Source organism: Dipteris shenzhenensis, chromosome 18 (genome assembly GCF_047967505.1).
Source record: "Dipteris shenzhenensis isolate YYH24624 ecotype China chromosome 18, Dip_SZ_1.0, whole genome shotgun sequence".
In the NCBI taxonomy this organism is placed as follows: Eukaryota; Viridiplantae; Streptophyta; class Polypodiopsida; order Gleicheniales; family Dipteridaceae; genus Dipteris; species Dipteris shenzhenensis.
Genome location: NC_141613.1, coordinates 27,670,795 through 27,685,954, shown reverse-complemented (window position 1 = coordinate 27,685,954; position 15,160 = coordinate 27,670,795). Strand labels below are relative to the sequence as shown.

The window sequence follows — 15,160 nt, the reverse complement described above, 5'->3', positions numbered from 1 at the left end:
ATCACGTGCAAATTCGGGGCGAGATAAAAAAAGGCTTGGAAATTAGTATCGCTTCTCAAGCTGGGCTGCCATCAATTAGGCTTCCTCGTGAGATGTGGGAGGCCAAAAATTATAATGCGGAATTCACAAAGGAGAATCCAATTCTCCACCAAAAGAACAGATTTATTAATCTCAAAACATACAAATATGGCCAAGCAACTTGCTGCAAGTACCCCTCAAATTACCATATGAAAGGGGCTTGATGTAATGGCTATGATGCATTTTCTTGATAGAAGAGCCTCTTAGAGAAGCTTCGCAAGTGGCCGCTAGAGTGGCTTGGACGCTGGAGTCCAGCAATTTAGGGCTTGTTCACGCGAGCCTTTGGGTTTAAAGGTCAATTTGAAACCAAGGCGTTCACAGACCTGGTTTTCCTGAAACGATTGCTTTTCCCGCATAAATCAATTGCCTGAGGGAGCTTTCCTCGAAAGGAATGCAAACCAAGCATAATCATCATCTAGGACTGGTTGTAGCCCTCTTGTAGCCCAAAGCATTTCTACAAATTCGAGTCTGCAACCTGGAGGAGAAGCGCTGAGACTGTGGCAGCTACATTGGAAATCATATGGGACTGTGGCAGCTACACTGGAAATCATATGGCTCTGAATTGCGAATGGGTTTGACCTGTTAGATCTCTCTCATTTCTGAGAATATCGGGCTGTGAAATGGAGCTCTCTGAAATCGAGCAGCGACTGCTGGGCTGAGACAATGAAGATAGCAAGGCTGGGGTGGGAGAAATGACAGAAACCCTGCTGATTAGCATACGTGGGGAGCTGCTGTCATTCTTCTTCCCGCAGCAGAGGCCTCTCGACTGCAGCAGCGGCAGAAGAAGAAGAATAAGCAGCAGCGACAGAGATCTGCGAGTCCACGGAACTGGAGATTGCAGAAGAAGTAGAAATAGTGCCATCCAATAAACTCGGATCAGAAAATGCTGCCGATCCATAGAAGGCAGCAGGCTTGGCGACTGGTATGGACGGAAGCTGCGCCTCTTCCAACAGTATTTGCAGAATGTGACGCATGTTTGGTCGCATGGTCGCCTCAGGATGCGAGCAGGCAAGCCCAACAATCAGTAGACGAGCCATCCCACGCTCATCGAATCGCCATTCCATCGCTGGATCGGCTGCTTCCAACAGCCTCCCTTCTCTGTGGAGATTCCACACCCAGTCCACAAGAACCACCTCAGAATTCTTGTCTATCGGCCTCCTTCCACATGCTACCTCGAGTGTGACCGCACCAAAGCTGAACACGTCCGACCCAGTCGTCGCCTTCCCTGTCTGCATGTATTCCGGAGCCATATACCCCGGTGTCCCTGCCACTATTGTCGTCTCTGGATTCTTGTTACGCTCGGCCAGTCTTGCCAGGCCGAAGTCCCCAAGCCGAGCTTCAAACTCTTCATCCACCATCACATTGCTTGCCTTGACGTCTCTGTGTATGACTTGCTTCTCCCAATCGTAGTGAAGATAGCACAACGCTGATGCCAAACCGCATATAATTTTGTGCCTCTGCTCCCACGAAAGGATGACTTGCTTCTTTCCAAAGAGCAATTTATCAAGGCTTCCCTGGGGCACGTACTCGTACACGAGGAGTAGCTCTTCTCTATCACAGCACCATCCTAGTAGCCGCACTAAATTACGGTGACGCAGGCGTCCGATAGTGTTCACCTCGGCAATAAATTCTCTCTCCCCTTGCTTGGAGTCCTTGGAGACACGCTTCACTGCGACCATCGAGCCGTCATTGAGTAAAGCCTTGTATACACTTCCAAATCCTCCTTTCCCCAGCAGCTGTTGAGGACTGAAATTCTTGGTAGCAATCCGGAGCTCTCTGCGATTGAACTTCTGTGGTCCAAAGGCGATACCGTTAAGCTCTATCTTCGACCTGATATCTGATGAAGCACTTGGATTCGTTCGCCTACGTTTAGACTTCAACTTATTACGGCATATGAAGATGGTAGCAATTAAAATGAGGGGGACAATAATTCCCACTGTAATACTTGCAATCACAGCGGTGTTTGAGCTCTTAGACGTTTTCCTGGGCTCCTCATGTGAGCTGTTAGACGATAGGCCACTTGTGGAAAAGGTCCAGGACTTCACATAATGGAGTTCAGAACTTGTTCCTGTTGCAGCGGTAAACCCAACATAAGCAGACTCTTGAGCGAGCACCGAACAAAGACTGACATGATACGTGAGAACTGGATTGCCCAATTGCCCCAAGGGCTTTCCGCTTTCGTTAATGGAAGTGGCTACATAAACTTGCAACAGCTCCGCCTTGCCATCATAATCGATCCACGCAGAGATGTCCTGCTGAGCAGTCAGATTGAGAAACGATGCGTTCACGGACCGGACTCCATTCACATCTATGCCGACGTGATTTGCGTACGACGGATCCCATGCGTTGACGTATGTATCAAACTCCACGGCCACAAAGCCGTTGCTGCTATTGCCATCTGTTGTGTTGCTCGTGAGCGAGAGGTAACCTCCACCGCCGTTTACAGAGGGATCCGGAACCGAGTTGTTAAGCCGATCCTTAGTAATAACAAACGTAAGTCCATCCGCAGGGACTCCGGGTGGGAATGTGATGGCGAACACAAACGTGGTGTTGAAGGAAACAGTGGTATTGGAGGCGGCGTCGCAGATCTGCACGGGGTTTTTGTACATGGCTCTACCGCCGCTGTAAGACAATTTGGCGGTTGCTGTGTCTTTGGTGAGAGAGAGCCAAGAGCCTGAAGCACTTTGAGTGATGGTAGCATCTCCGGAGGTGTAAACGATAGAAGAGTTGAAAGCAGGGATGGAGAATTGAATAGTTTGGGCTTGGCATGCTGAGACGAGAAAGGCGAGGTACAACAGAGGCGATGTGAGAACGGATCTGGCTCTCATGCTGAGCTGCCCCTCCTTACAAAAACAAGCAAACTATGGGATCATCATCAAGGCCTTGGCAATAGATTCTTCAATAGAGGAAAGCAAACAAGAGAATTAAGTTCATCACTTGCACCCTCATTTAAAGACATATCAACAAGATCTCGTTCTCATTCTCAAGGGAGAATAGGGGACAAGGATTTCAAGACTATCTCCAAGCTTTAGAAGTAAACAAGCACACCACAAGAGGATCACGTTATTAACATGGGCTTTGAATCTTTCTTCTTTGTTACAGCTTGGAGGCAAGATAACTAGAGGAGGATTGAAATTATTAACACCGGACTTTGAATCCTTCTTCTTTGTGAGAGCTTGACTTTTTTGCGGCCCCTCCACGGCTCCACCTCAACTATGTTAATCATAAGAACTCATCAACATACGGGAAGTTTTAAACCAATAAATTCTTTTGAATATTCACACAAAAGGGGTTTTCTATTCACAAGACAACAAATTTCAAATTTTTATAAAGGCTTAAGACATCTCTCACAGATGCCTAATAGTCTCTATTCAACGGCTCTCTCTTGTGTCACCATATAAGGGACAAAAACCTTGATGACATGGTGGGAAAATTAACTCCCGGTGTTGAATATTATAAAAATTTGAGAAATTTTTTAATATGATTTTCAACCCTGAAATGCTTCACCAAGCCATTTTTCTCACAAACATTTGACCTCTCAAGAGCTCATTGGTTTTGTGGGAAAATAGGTGGCACAACCACTATGGAATGGACCTGGAATAAAAAGAAAAGAATAGTTTTAAAAGCAAGGCGACCGCTAACCTTTGATGCCCATTGACAAATTATAAAGGGTTAGGGGACTAACAAAATACTCAACACTAACCTCAATTTCAAAAAAGTCATGTTGACCAACTGTAAAGAAAACAAGAGGGCAAGGTAAGATTATTTAAAAAATTCCCATCTTTTCGTAGACCCTTAGGAGGGTGAAAAAGTCATGTTGACTACATCCAAAAAAAACAAGACATTACTCCATTAGCAAATAAACATCAAAACTTTCCATAGACCATTAGTAGGACGAAAAATGGAAAAATATCTCCCACATGCCCCCTTGGCATTAAATTTCTCATTTCCCACAAAACTACCACAATGTCATACAGCCTTAAAGGTATTAGCACATGGAAGAAATTAGAATACGAATTAAAAAAGGTGGTTCTATCCACTTTTGAATGTATTTCTATCCTATTCTCATCCCACATTCCCATCCCACCATGGGCATCATCTCATGCGTCTACTAGCAACTGGAGAGGACACGTGTCATCATTTCATACTTGTTAATATTTATAAAAGGGGATTCCATTTCCACTCACAAAAGTCATTGGGTTAGCCCAACATGTTACTTTTGACCTTGAAACCTAGAAAATTCTAGAAACCTTGCCATAGGACACGTGTCATCATTTCATACTTGTTAATATTTATAAAAGGGGATTCCATTTCCACTCACAAAAGTCATTGGGTTAGCCCAACATGTTACTTTTGACCTTGAAACCTAGAAAATTCTAGAAACCTTGCCATAGGTAACACAAATTTTGAGGATGATCTCGGTTCATATATACCCCACCATGTCCCTTTAATCTTGATCTAGGATGGGGAGGAAGTGGCTCTTTCTATACTAACCCATTCTAGTCCTAAGAGATATAGACTTAAGTCCATATTTTGCAATATTACCCAATGCAGCAAACTTTATTTTGGTGTATGCATTAGGGGAGAATTGGAGTCTCAAAAGGGCCTCATAAGGAATGGATTAAGAAATGGATTAGTCCTAATGAAAGGGCCAAGGTAGGTCCCAAAAAGTCCTAACTCCCCCTCACCTAGGTGGGATAAGCCCACAAGTGACCCCACCTCTTACACCTCTTACACAACTCTTACTCCTAGGTGGGAGCCAAAAAATTCAAAATTCAAAAATTCAAAATTTAAATTCCCTCCCTCCTTCTCTCTCCTCCCTCCCTCCCTCCCCCTCCCTCACTCCCCCTCCTCACTCCCTCCTCTCCTCCTCCCTCTCCCTCCCTCCCTCCTCCCCCTCCCCTCTCCTCCCCTCCCCCTCCTCACTCCCTCCTCCCCCTTCCTCCTCCTCCCCCTCCGTCCCTCCCTCCTCCACGCCTGCTCCTTCTGTCCTCCCCCTCCCTCCCTCCCCCATGCCTGCTCCTCCTGCCCTCCCCCTCCCTTCTTCTCCACTGCTGTTCCTCCTCCCCCCTCGCTCCTGCTCCTCCCTCCTCCCTCCTTCCTCCTCCATGCCTACTCCTCCTCACCCTCCACACCTGTTGGTCTGCCCCTTTCCTCCTCTTCAACTACTGGTCCTCCCTCCCCCATCCCTCCTCCTCCTCGCCCTCCCTCTTCTTGCATGCTGCTCCTTCAAGCCTACATCTCCACACCTTCTCCTTCTCTACACTCCTTTAGTCATGGCACCATTCGAGGACGTCTCCAACAAGTACCAGGTTTACTTAGAGTTGGAGGCTGAATATGCAAGCACACGTAGTCTAGGATTGAGGGGAGCTTCCAAAATCCACAGTCTTCGTTCGCAAGGAAAGAAGCATCTCAACCTTTGGGTAGAAGGATCCTTGTATCCTTTAGATCCAGCCAACCAAAAGAGCCCTCCTTTCCATACAATGCATGAGCTAGTTTGGTTTGTTGGAAATGGACATGTGGGGTTGCTTGGTTATTGCAATCAATTAAACAATGCTCAGTCAATGGCTATGCAAGCAAGCGAGATGCGTAGAGCCCAAGTAGAGATGCTAGCACATTTAAGAAATAGCACCATTGTTGCAATGCATAACTCTATGCAGGATCTTCAAAGGGACAACCAGGATCTTTATGATAAAGCCAAAGCATTGGACTTGGAGCAACATAAATAGAAGAGTCACTCTATAAGCTAGCTGAGTCCAAAAAAGGCTTGGAAAGATCTATATACAATTAAGTACGACAAGCGATAGAGAAGGAACGAGAGAAGGCAGAAGAACAAGTGCAAAAGATGAAAGAAACACCTTTGGGATTGAAGGAGAGGAAAAGAAGGTACTTACATAACATGGATGCATTGGCACCCATTGGTGGTGCTAGAAAGAGGAGAGTCAAGGCTACAAGGTTGGTTATCAAATGTTCCAATGAGATTATACTCTTTTGTGCTACACTATTTGTGACTAAGTTTTTCGGGATGATATTGACTGTTCATTTGCTCTAGCTAGTTTATTGAAGTCAAGCGATGTCATTGGGATACTAATGGACCCAAGACACAAGCGCCTACGTGTGCAAGTTGCTGAGGAGGTGATGAAGGACTTCAAGGATATTGTGGATGCAAAGGAGATGCTTGCAACTTATGATACTGCTGGTGTAAGTCGTGAAGCTTACACATCTATTTTTAAAAATTTCAAGTCTGTTATTTTGGGAAAGTATTAGAAGTCTACAGTGCCCCTACCCACATCTTGGTCTGTGAGATGTGCACGGCGAGAAACAAACCAATGTGCAAGAGAAATGCTTGGAGAGTACCATTGTGTAAGGGGCACAATGACTTGGAAGAGTAAAAAGAAATTTGGCTTGCAAACCTTTGAGATGAATGCTTTCGACAATGTCTACTTAGATGTTGAGAAACTACAATAAGCAATGGTCGAATTCTATGGCATGAGAGAAGATGGTAGGAGGAAATCCATTATAGCATTGCACTTTACTTAGTTCATTTCCTATATCATGTTTATCCTAACGATTTTTCTCTTTTGTTGTACAGATTGCAATGGAAAGCTCATATTTGTCATCAAAATGGATGAAGCTCAATTGGTGAAAGAACACAAGTTAGAATCTCTATGTCATGGAGGAATACGTACTCTTCTTCATCGATGATGAGGGGGGACAAGGACCATAATCCTGAGTCTGGGTCAACAGTCTCCAATGCAGATTCTTGCTCTACTGGGGCTCTTGAAGTAGGCTCAATGCTTGAGATGCTTCCATCTCCTGTGTTGGATCGTCAAGACTCTCTTCCATGTAGATGTCCGAGTCTAGTCTAGGGACGACCAGATCAATAGTTCTAATAGAGGGGGTGCTAGACGATGAGGCGTCTTCCTCTAAATTTCCTTCTTGGAGAAGGAAGATGAATATCATCTCCCATGAAAGGAATTTGGTGCCTGTATTTCCTATGATCCCTGCGTCTAGGATGTCTTAAACTTCGACTGTCCTAAACCCTTCATCTGTAAGGTCGTCACAAAAGCGGGCCAAGCGCTTTACAAACTTGGGTTCCTCTACGAACAGATACTTTATGTAATCTATGGGAGCCCATCTCTTTGAAGTGTGGTCAAGTGTATAGGCAAAATTTGAGAAATTATCTTGCATGTAAAGGATGAGATCTAAGAAGTCATCCTTGGCTCGCATATATGTGCCTAGGACATCTAAAGTCCTATCAAACACTAAAAATAGCTCTTCCTCACGATCTGCAAATGTAGTTCGTGAGATGAAGTCATGGAACGCAGTTCTAGTTGAATCCATGGCAAATAGCAGTTGATGCAGGGAGTAACTTCTTAGGACGGGAGTTTGTATGGCTCTCTAAATGTGAAAGTGAGAATGTGATGTAAAAAGGGCTCTTACCCCTTAATATATATCAAAACCCTAAAAATAAAAATTAATAATAAAATCCCCAAATTTTTTGAAAAACATTTACCACCATGACCTGAAAGGAGAAAACATTAAAAGAAATAACATTTTAATTTAATTGTCCATCATCTTTTGAAGCAATAACTAGTTGATAGACAAAAAATCAAATGCTGCACTAGTTAAACACATTGTTAGCAATCTTCAAAGTTGCAAAAGGAATGAAATTGGCACTATGCATGCACTTCTCCACATGGCAAAAGGACTCTGACATGCCATCCTCCATGACCAATAGGTGTTCTCACACATCCCTTAGAGTCCATTGCGATGTGACATTCACATTCTTGACATCTCCCTCTTCAACATCAATAGATAAACTTACCCTTGTATTGTCTTCATTATTAGAGTCTAGGGGAAGCCACCGGCCATTTGTTTTCTTCCAGCGCCTATACTGAAAAGCTAAATACAACATTTGGTGTGACAAATGGTATCTAATAACCACATTGTCTTTACATGCATGACATTGAAACACATCACCCTTTTGGTCACCTGACCTAGTTCCCCAATTCATCCCAAGTAAATCTTCAAGAGCATTTTCATCTACACGCTTGCAAGACCACATAGTTTTTGTTCTGTGCATATGTATATTTTGAAATAAAGGAGAAAAAATGTGTAGAGGCATAAACCAAGATAACCTTGCCCATTTGGATCCAAATGTAAACTTCATGGCCATGCCCACATCCTTTGCGATCTTGTGGATTGTATGATTGCAATGTCCTCGAGTCCACATTACTGCAATCCATGTCTTGAAGTTGTGGTGGTGCAAAGGTTTGTAGATGACCATAGCTTGATGATGTCATTGGAGTGATGTATGTTGCATTATACGAATACACATTCTTCATTCGCAAGGAGGCCAACTTCTCCCTAGCATGCATTTGCTTACCTAAATCCTCATGAATCGCAGTGAACTTGCCTATGAATGATTCAATTGGTTCCCACTCCTTGAGGTCCGAAGGGAAGACATTTGCCACCATGAATAAGAGCTCTTAGAAACCAAACACAAAATTTCCAAGTGGACTCATTACACTTACAGGTGAAAAAGGTACATAGAAAGGCTCACAGTGTGATGGTATCCTAGATTGATTGAATGATGGAGGAAGCTACATATCTTTTCCCATGTAAACATGTTGCACTTTTGCGAGCCATCCTTTCTTCCTAAACTTGAACTTCAAGATGTGCCCCTTCCACTCATGCAAGATGTCACCTCTCTTGCTCTTGGGAAGATTATGTGGACCTTTGGCTGATCCTTTCATCACTATCTAGTCATTTGAGTTGTAGGTGCAAGGGATCCACTCATCTCGGGTGTTGTGGAAGACACAAGAGGTCACAACATTGCATGGTCTTATAGCCTTTCTCCTCACCATACTTGCAGAGGTTGCAATAGCAAGAATGGGACTCCTACACAAGGCAATGCAGCTCCAACAAACGCACAAAAGAGGGAGAAGGAGAGGGACAAAGCAGTAGCAATAGAGGCACAGGAGAGGGACAGAGCAGCAGCAACAGAGGCACAGGAGAGGGACAGAGCTACAGCAATAGAGGCACAGGAGAGGGAGAAGAAGAGGGACAGAGCAGCTCCAACAGAGGCAGAGGGGAGCGAGAGGGGAGAGAGAGAGAGAGGAGCTACATCAAGCAGGCCAGAGTAGGAGGGAGCAGAGAAAGAGGGGGAAGAGGGAAAATGCATGGGATTTGGTTCAAATCTGAGTGATTTGGCAGGTTGGACTAGAACAATGGGGGACAGAGGTCCTAGAAAGAGGGAGGGGAGAAGAAAAATTCACCACAAGGGCCCTACCATCATATTGAACGCAGTTTTGGACTCATGTGGGGGAGGTGCACTTGGTAGGAGGGTCAAACATGGGTTAAGAGGGGGGGGATGGTTTGGGTGGTCCCTAGTGTAAGGGGAGCAACCAATATGGGCTCTCTGTAGGCTTGCCCACCTTCCACCTCAACATACCATTACCCCACACCTTCTAGCACTCTCATTGGTACACCTCAAATCACTCTCTAATCCCTTGAAATTAGGAAACACTACTTGGAGGCCCTTTTGAGACCCCAATTCTCCCCTAATGAACCATTAAGTAATTAAAGAAGAAATATTAAGTCTAACTAGAAGTGGTCTTTTTTGTTCGAGTGGATGCCCAACACATGGTCCAAATGAGAGCATCCATGGGCACTTTCCACACATCACAGGTAAAGATTGCTGGCCCACATCCAAAGCGGGCAATGCACCATAGGCAGCTCTAATTTTGTAAAGAAGGTGAATGAATTTTGTCATTCAATAAGGTTTTCCCAAAAAGTTGGCCGAACCAAAACCTGAAGTAAAAGACACTAGTAGAAGAGAGGGAGGAGGAATGTGGTTCTGTAAGCCCATAAAACTTCTGCCAAGTGCCTATCCTAATGCCTTTTCTTGGTGTCTACAAGCTTTCCCAGTGAATTGCACAACAATCCATTTGTTTTCTTAGCCAAGCCATTACATTGGGGATAGTATGGCATGGACGTGCTATGATTTATCTTTAGCTTATGCACCACATCTTCAATTAGTTCATTTCTAAAAGAGGTTCCTCCATCAGTGAGAATTTCCAAAGGACAACCAAAGTGTGAACAAATTTAATCAAAGAGAAAATTTGCAACTGTGCTTGCCTTGCTATTGATTGCAGCCTTGGCCTCTGCCCATCAAGTTGCATAATCTATGGCTACCAATAAATAACGCTTGCCTTGAGATAAACGAGGGAGTGGTCCCACAAAGTCCAAACCCCACCTCTCAAAAGGTCCATATGCTGGAATAGGCTTCAAGGGCCCAGGAATCAACTATCGCCTTCCAAACTTTTGACACACTGTACAACTTTGACACCATTCATATATTGTTAAATTACACGGTGCAACGGAATAGAAAATGAACAAAGAATAGAGAGTACACAGCAAATTGGAGAGGAACAAACTTTTCCTTCAATATTGATGTAGTACAGATGATGGCTCCATCCACTCGTGTGCTCCCACAATCGAGCTTAGATGGTGATCTAGACAAATACTAGGTGAAGAGCTACTAGCTGGAAGATCTGATCTAATCTGAACTGATATGATACAATGGACTAGGGAGGTTGCCTCTTTATAGCTATGAGGGCGGTAGTCGGATCAACATAGTTGGTGGAGCTGACCAATTCACCTAGTCGGTGGAGCCGACCAATCAACCTAGTCGGTGGAACTGACTAGTCGTCCATGGAATATTCAAGGAATATTCCCTATACCATCGCCTCGGGGGCTCCTGTCCTCGAACCCCCACTAGGGGGGCCATTGGCCCCCTTGGGCCCCCCCAACTGGACCCATTTGACATGCAAGTCAAGATCCATCTAGTGTCTCGAGCTCACACATGGCTTCTCCTCATATGGGGGCCTTACAACTTGAGCACCTTGGACCACTTGTGGTTACTAGGAGGGTGGGGCATTGAGCATATCTAACATATACATCCTTATGGAGGCATGGTCAAAAGTAACCTGCATTAAGAATTCTCCTAGCTATGCTCGCTGAAGCAAAATGACTGGACATTCATGATAAATTTCTAGGATTCTCCTAGTCTCCATGGGATGGACCACCCGACGGAGCACCTTATCTTTTTCCAATTTATAAAGGATGTCATCAACAATAGTATAGGGACAAACCTTCCTTACTAATCTCTGCTTCTATTGTGGAGTTAACCCTCGAGGAAACATGCTTTCTTCCACATATTACTGAACATCTTGCAGTTCTTGCCATCCAGTGTCTACCAAAGAAACCACCCCTCAGTCTTGTACTATAATGGCTTGAGTAGCTAACTCATCTGCCCATTGATTTTCTTTTTTGTTTATATGGACAAACTTGCAAAAATAAAATTGACTACATAGTGCCATAGCCTTCTGATTAAGCTCCTTCAAATGAGAACTTCTTTTCTTGTAATGCCCTTGCATTTGCTTTATAATAAGCTGAGAATCTCCTCTTACTTCCAATTCTTTAACTTGACTTTGAAGACTACCCTCCAAACCAAGAATCAAAACATTATACTCAGCTGCATTATTAGTTGTGATACCTGGAGGCTCTTGTCCTCTTGCCCATACTTCTTGACCTTTAGAATTCATCAAGACCATCCCCCTAGCTCCTTGTTGGTGTGAAGGACTAAAAGCCCCATCAAAATACAAGACAAAAGATGTTGGTGGTGTCTCACTTTCATCATTAATGTCCTCCTTATGTTTCTTTTCTTCTCTTAGATCCTCTCGTCCTATGAGCAAATCTACCATAGTGGATCTAGTGGTATTTTTAGTGTGACAAAAGAGAAAGAGAACTCTTGAAGCTCTGACAACCATTTTGCAAATCTTCCCCTAGGATTAGGCGTGCGAACTAGATATGCTAATATAGACTGAGAGGTAAGGAAGAAAAATGGTCGACGTAATAAATAGGAGCAAAACTTTCTTTTTGACTAAAAACACCAAAGAGAGAGCTTGTTGCTCCGCTTCTTCATACCTTGTTTCCACCTCTGTAAGTTGTCTACTGGCATAATAGATGCATTGCATTCTACTTGCCTCTCCTTTTTGTAGCAATACAGTACCAACTAAATGCAAAGATACACTTGGATTTACATAAAAGTCTTGAGACCAATCAGGGGGATTCAATATTGGGCATGGCCTCCTTAAGTTGCTGAAAAGACTCTTGTTACTCCACACCCCATTGGAAAGAAACTCCTTTTCTTGTCAACAAGTTCATGGGATGCACTATCTCTGTGAAATCATCACAAAAGCGTTGATAATACTTGTTCTTTCCTAGAATTCTATGAACACCCATCACACTATTAGGATTTGGCAATGCCATGGTTGCTTGAACCTTGTTAGGATCCATTTGCAATCCTTCTTCAGACACAATATGCCCCAACAATACTACTTTTGTTTGAGCCAAATGACACTCGCTAGGATTCAGACACCCTTTTGCTTCATCAAGTCAAGGCTACACCTTCAAGAAAATCAGGCAAAATCTCCGCCCGATCCTTCACGGACCATCCAAAAAGCCAGCATCCTCGAATAAAATTCTGAAGATAAGACTTCGAGTCTTCCCCTTGGGTCCCTCGAAACAATCTTCACCATGATGAAACACAAAAAGGAAACACCAAGATCCTCGGGGGGGTCAGTATGTATAAACTCTCTATATCACGTGCGTTCAAGGCCTATTTGTAAAATCCCTTATCTGTAATTTTTCCATTAATAAAATGTACCCTTTTTCTATACTAATCTGTACATTTTTTTCAAAATCATTTAAAAAACTCCCTTATGTAAATTAATTTTTGTAAATTTTAGATATTAAAAATATCCTTCTGTTGAACTCATGTGATAGGGTTATATATCATCACTGACTCCCCCGAGCCAAGATCCAAATAATATCCCAAGCAAGATCCAAACAAGATCCCACAGAGCCTTAGTATACCAACACCAACTAATTATGCACAACCACCTGTTGAAAACCATCCACAATGCGATCCTCGACCAAATCTTTAAAAATAAGTGACCAAACATCACCATGAAAACATTGTGTATACATGCATTCAATAATCACCCTTCTGACAATTGTAAGTGCACATTTAATAGCTTCAAGATATTGTACTCCATCATTTGCATAGCCAAAGAAGTTGAAAGCATTGAGAATCACCACTCCACTATTATAGTAAAAAACCACCCAAAGACTCAACTCTTCTTCAGACCAAGCCACGAGTGCATGAATCAATCTCCAATCTATCATTGTGCTTGATAGTGTTTCCGATTCACCAACATATTCAAGAGTGCAAACATAAAGGATATGATCATGATGATCGTGCAAATAGCTCAAGCATCACCTTTACAATCTTCTAATTCTCTTAAATGGGCTACAATCTCTTCTAATGGAGTTCTTCTAGGCATCCCCTTTCTCACATCAAAAACACATGCCTGTACTAGGCACAACATGCAATCCATTACACCTAGGCCCATTTAGTAAGGTGGGATGAATCCAATACCAAACGTACCCGGTGTCTCCTCTAAAAGATGCGACATGAAGTTGGGGGTAATAAATTTCATGCACCTCTTCACTTCCTACTGCTTTTGAACTGAGCAACAAGAAGGATTTGAAGAAGACACCAATAGCCCACAACATGGAGACTCTTCTGCAAAAAGATGAGGATGTATCAACCCATAGTTGCTTAAAACTTGGGGTTAGGTAAAAGATCATTCTACTAGGGAGACATGGTGTTGACACAATGATGTAATTCATAGAGAGAGTGCGATTAAATAGACACTAGTTACATCCAAGAGTGACATCATATGTGAGCTTAGGAGAACATCTCTAGATCCACAATTATCTTCTAGTATCTCTCAATCACACACCACACTCCTAGATTACTCAATCACACTTACTAACTGACACATCATTAGCCACACCTAACACACACACACACACACACACACACACACACGTGTTCACACACTCATAATCATAGACCTTGTAACCCTTGGTATTGACCCATTACATCAATTTGCCCCAACATGCCCCCCCACAAATTGATGACCCCACCCCAGTAGTAGTACATGGGATGCTTCATGGCTTGTTCACACTTAGTAACAACACTCATGACCCCAACATGTGACTCTCTAGTTATGGCTCTTGGTTTACAGCTCTAAGAGTGGACAATGACTATGCATGGGAAATTCCCATCAATCTGACAAGGTAAATATCATACATAAGACTAACAATCATTTAAGGGGGGCATCCCAGGATAGAGAACTCTTATTTACCACACACAAAAACTCTTATATTTTGGAGATGTGGGGAAGATTCCCCCTTGATAGTAGCAATCCTTTCCCAGCATCATTTCCATGCTATCATTGTGTCTAGTCCACAAATGCAAAATGATATATTCAATAGGGTGCATATTCTTGACGACCATGTTGATGTAGATGAAAGAGTCCAAGTTGATGTCCAAATGCCAATGCTTTGGAGAGGCTCATGAATCGTATGTAGTTAAAGCTTCATCTTGGCATTGCAAAACTTTTCATTGTGCTTTGAGAGAGCATTTTTCATCCTTCTAGTGTCCATCTTACTTTTGGCTTAAGTGTCCATGAGGATAGATGAGAGGGTCTTGCCCTTGATTTGATTTGGGTAGTGTTTGCTCTCTTACAAGGCTGAGATAAATTAAAAAATGATGCACTCAAATCACAAGTACATGAAGCATAAAATCTCTCAAAGTGATTCTTCTCCTAGATGCAACAAGAGATTGATGCAATATAAAGAGTGAAGGGGCATTCCTCCATCAACTATCAACTCAAATAAGTGAAATACTATCGGATTGACAAAAGCCCAATCTTTCAACACTTAGTCAAAGTCAATGCAATGACTTTTCAACAAGATTTGGTCAAAAACATCTTGCAAAATTAGTAGCAATTTGGAGGGTGAAATTCACACAACCATCACAGCTTTGAAGGGGATTTTTAGGCAAAAATGAAGTGCATATACAGACAATGTCCGTACTCCACACCAAAGTACGGGCAAAATTATGCACCGGTTTGCTATCCACATAGCCGTGCCAAGTCAA

General features: G+C 43.1%; 1 pseudogene; it reads right to left on the bottom strand.

The window, feature by feature from the left end:
- Positions 1-583: 583 nt before the first annotated feature.
- On the bottom strand, positions 584-2,906 carry LOC147891043 (putative L-type lectin-domain containing receptor kinase S.7 pseudogene; annotated as a pseudogene).
- Positions 2,907-15,160: the final 12,254 nt, after the last annotated feature.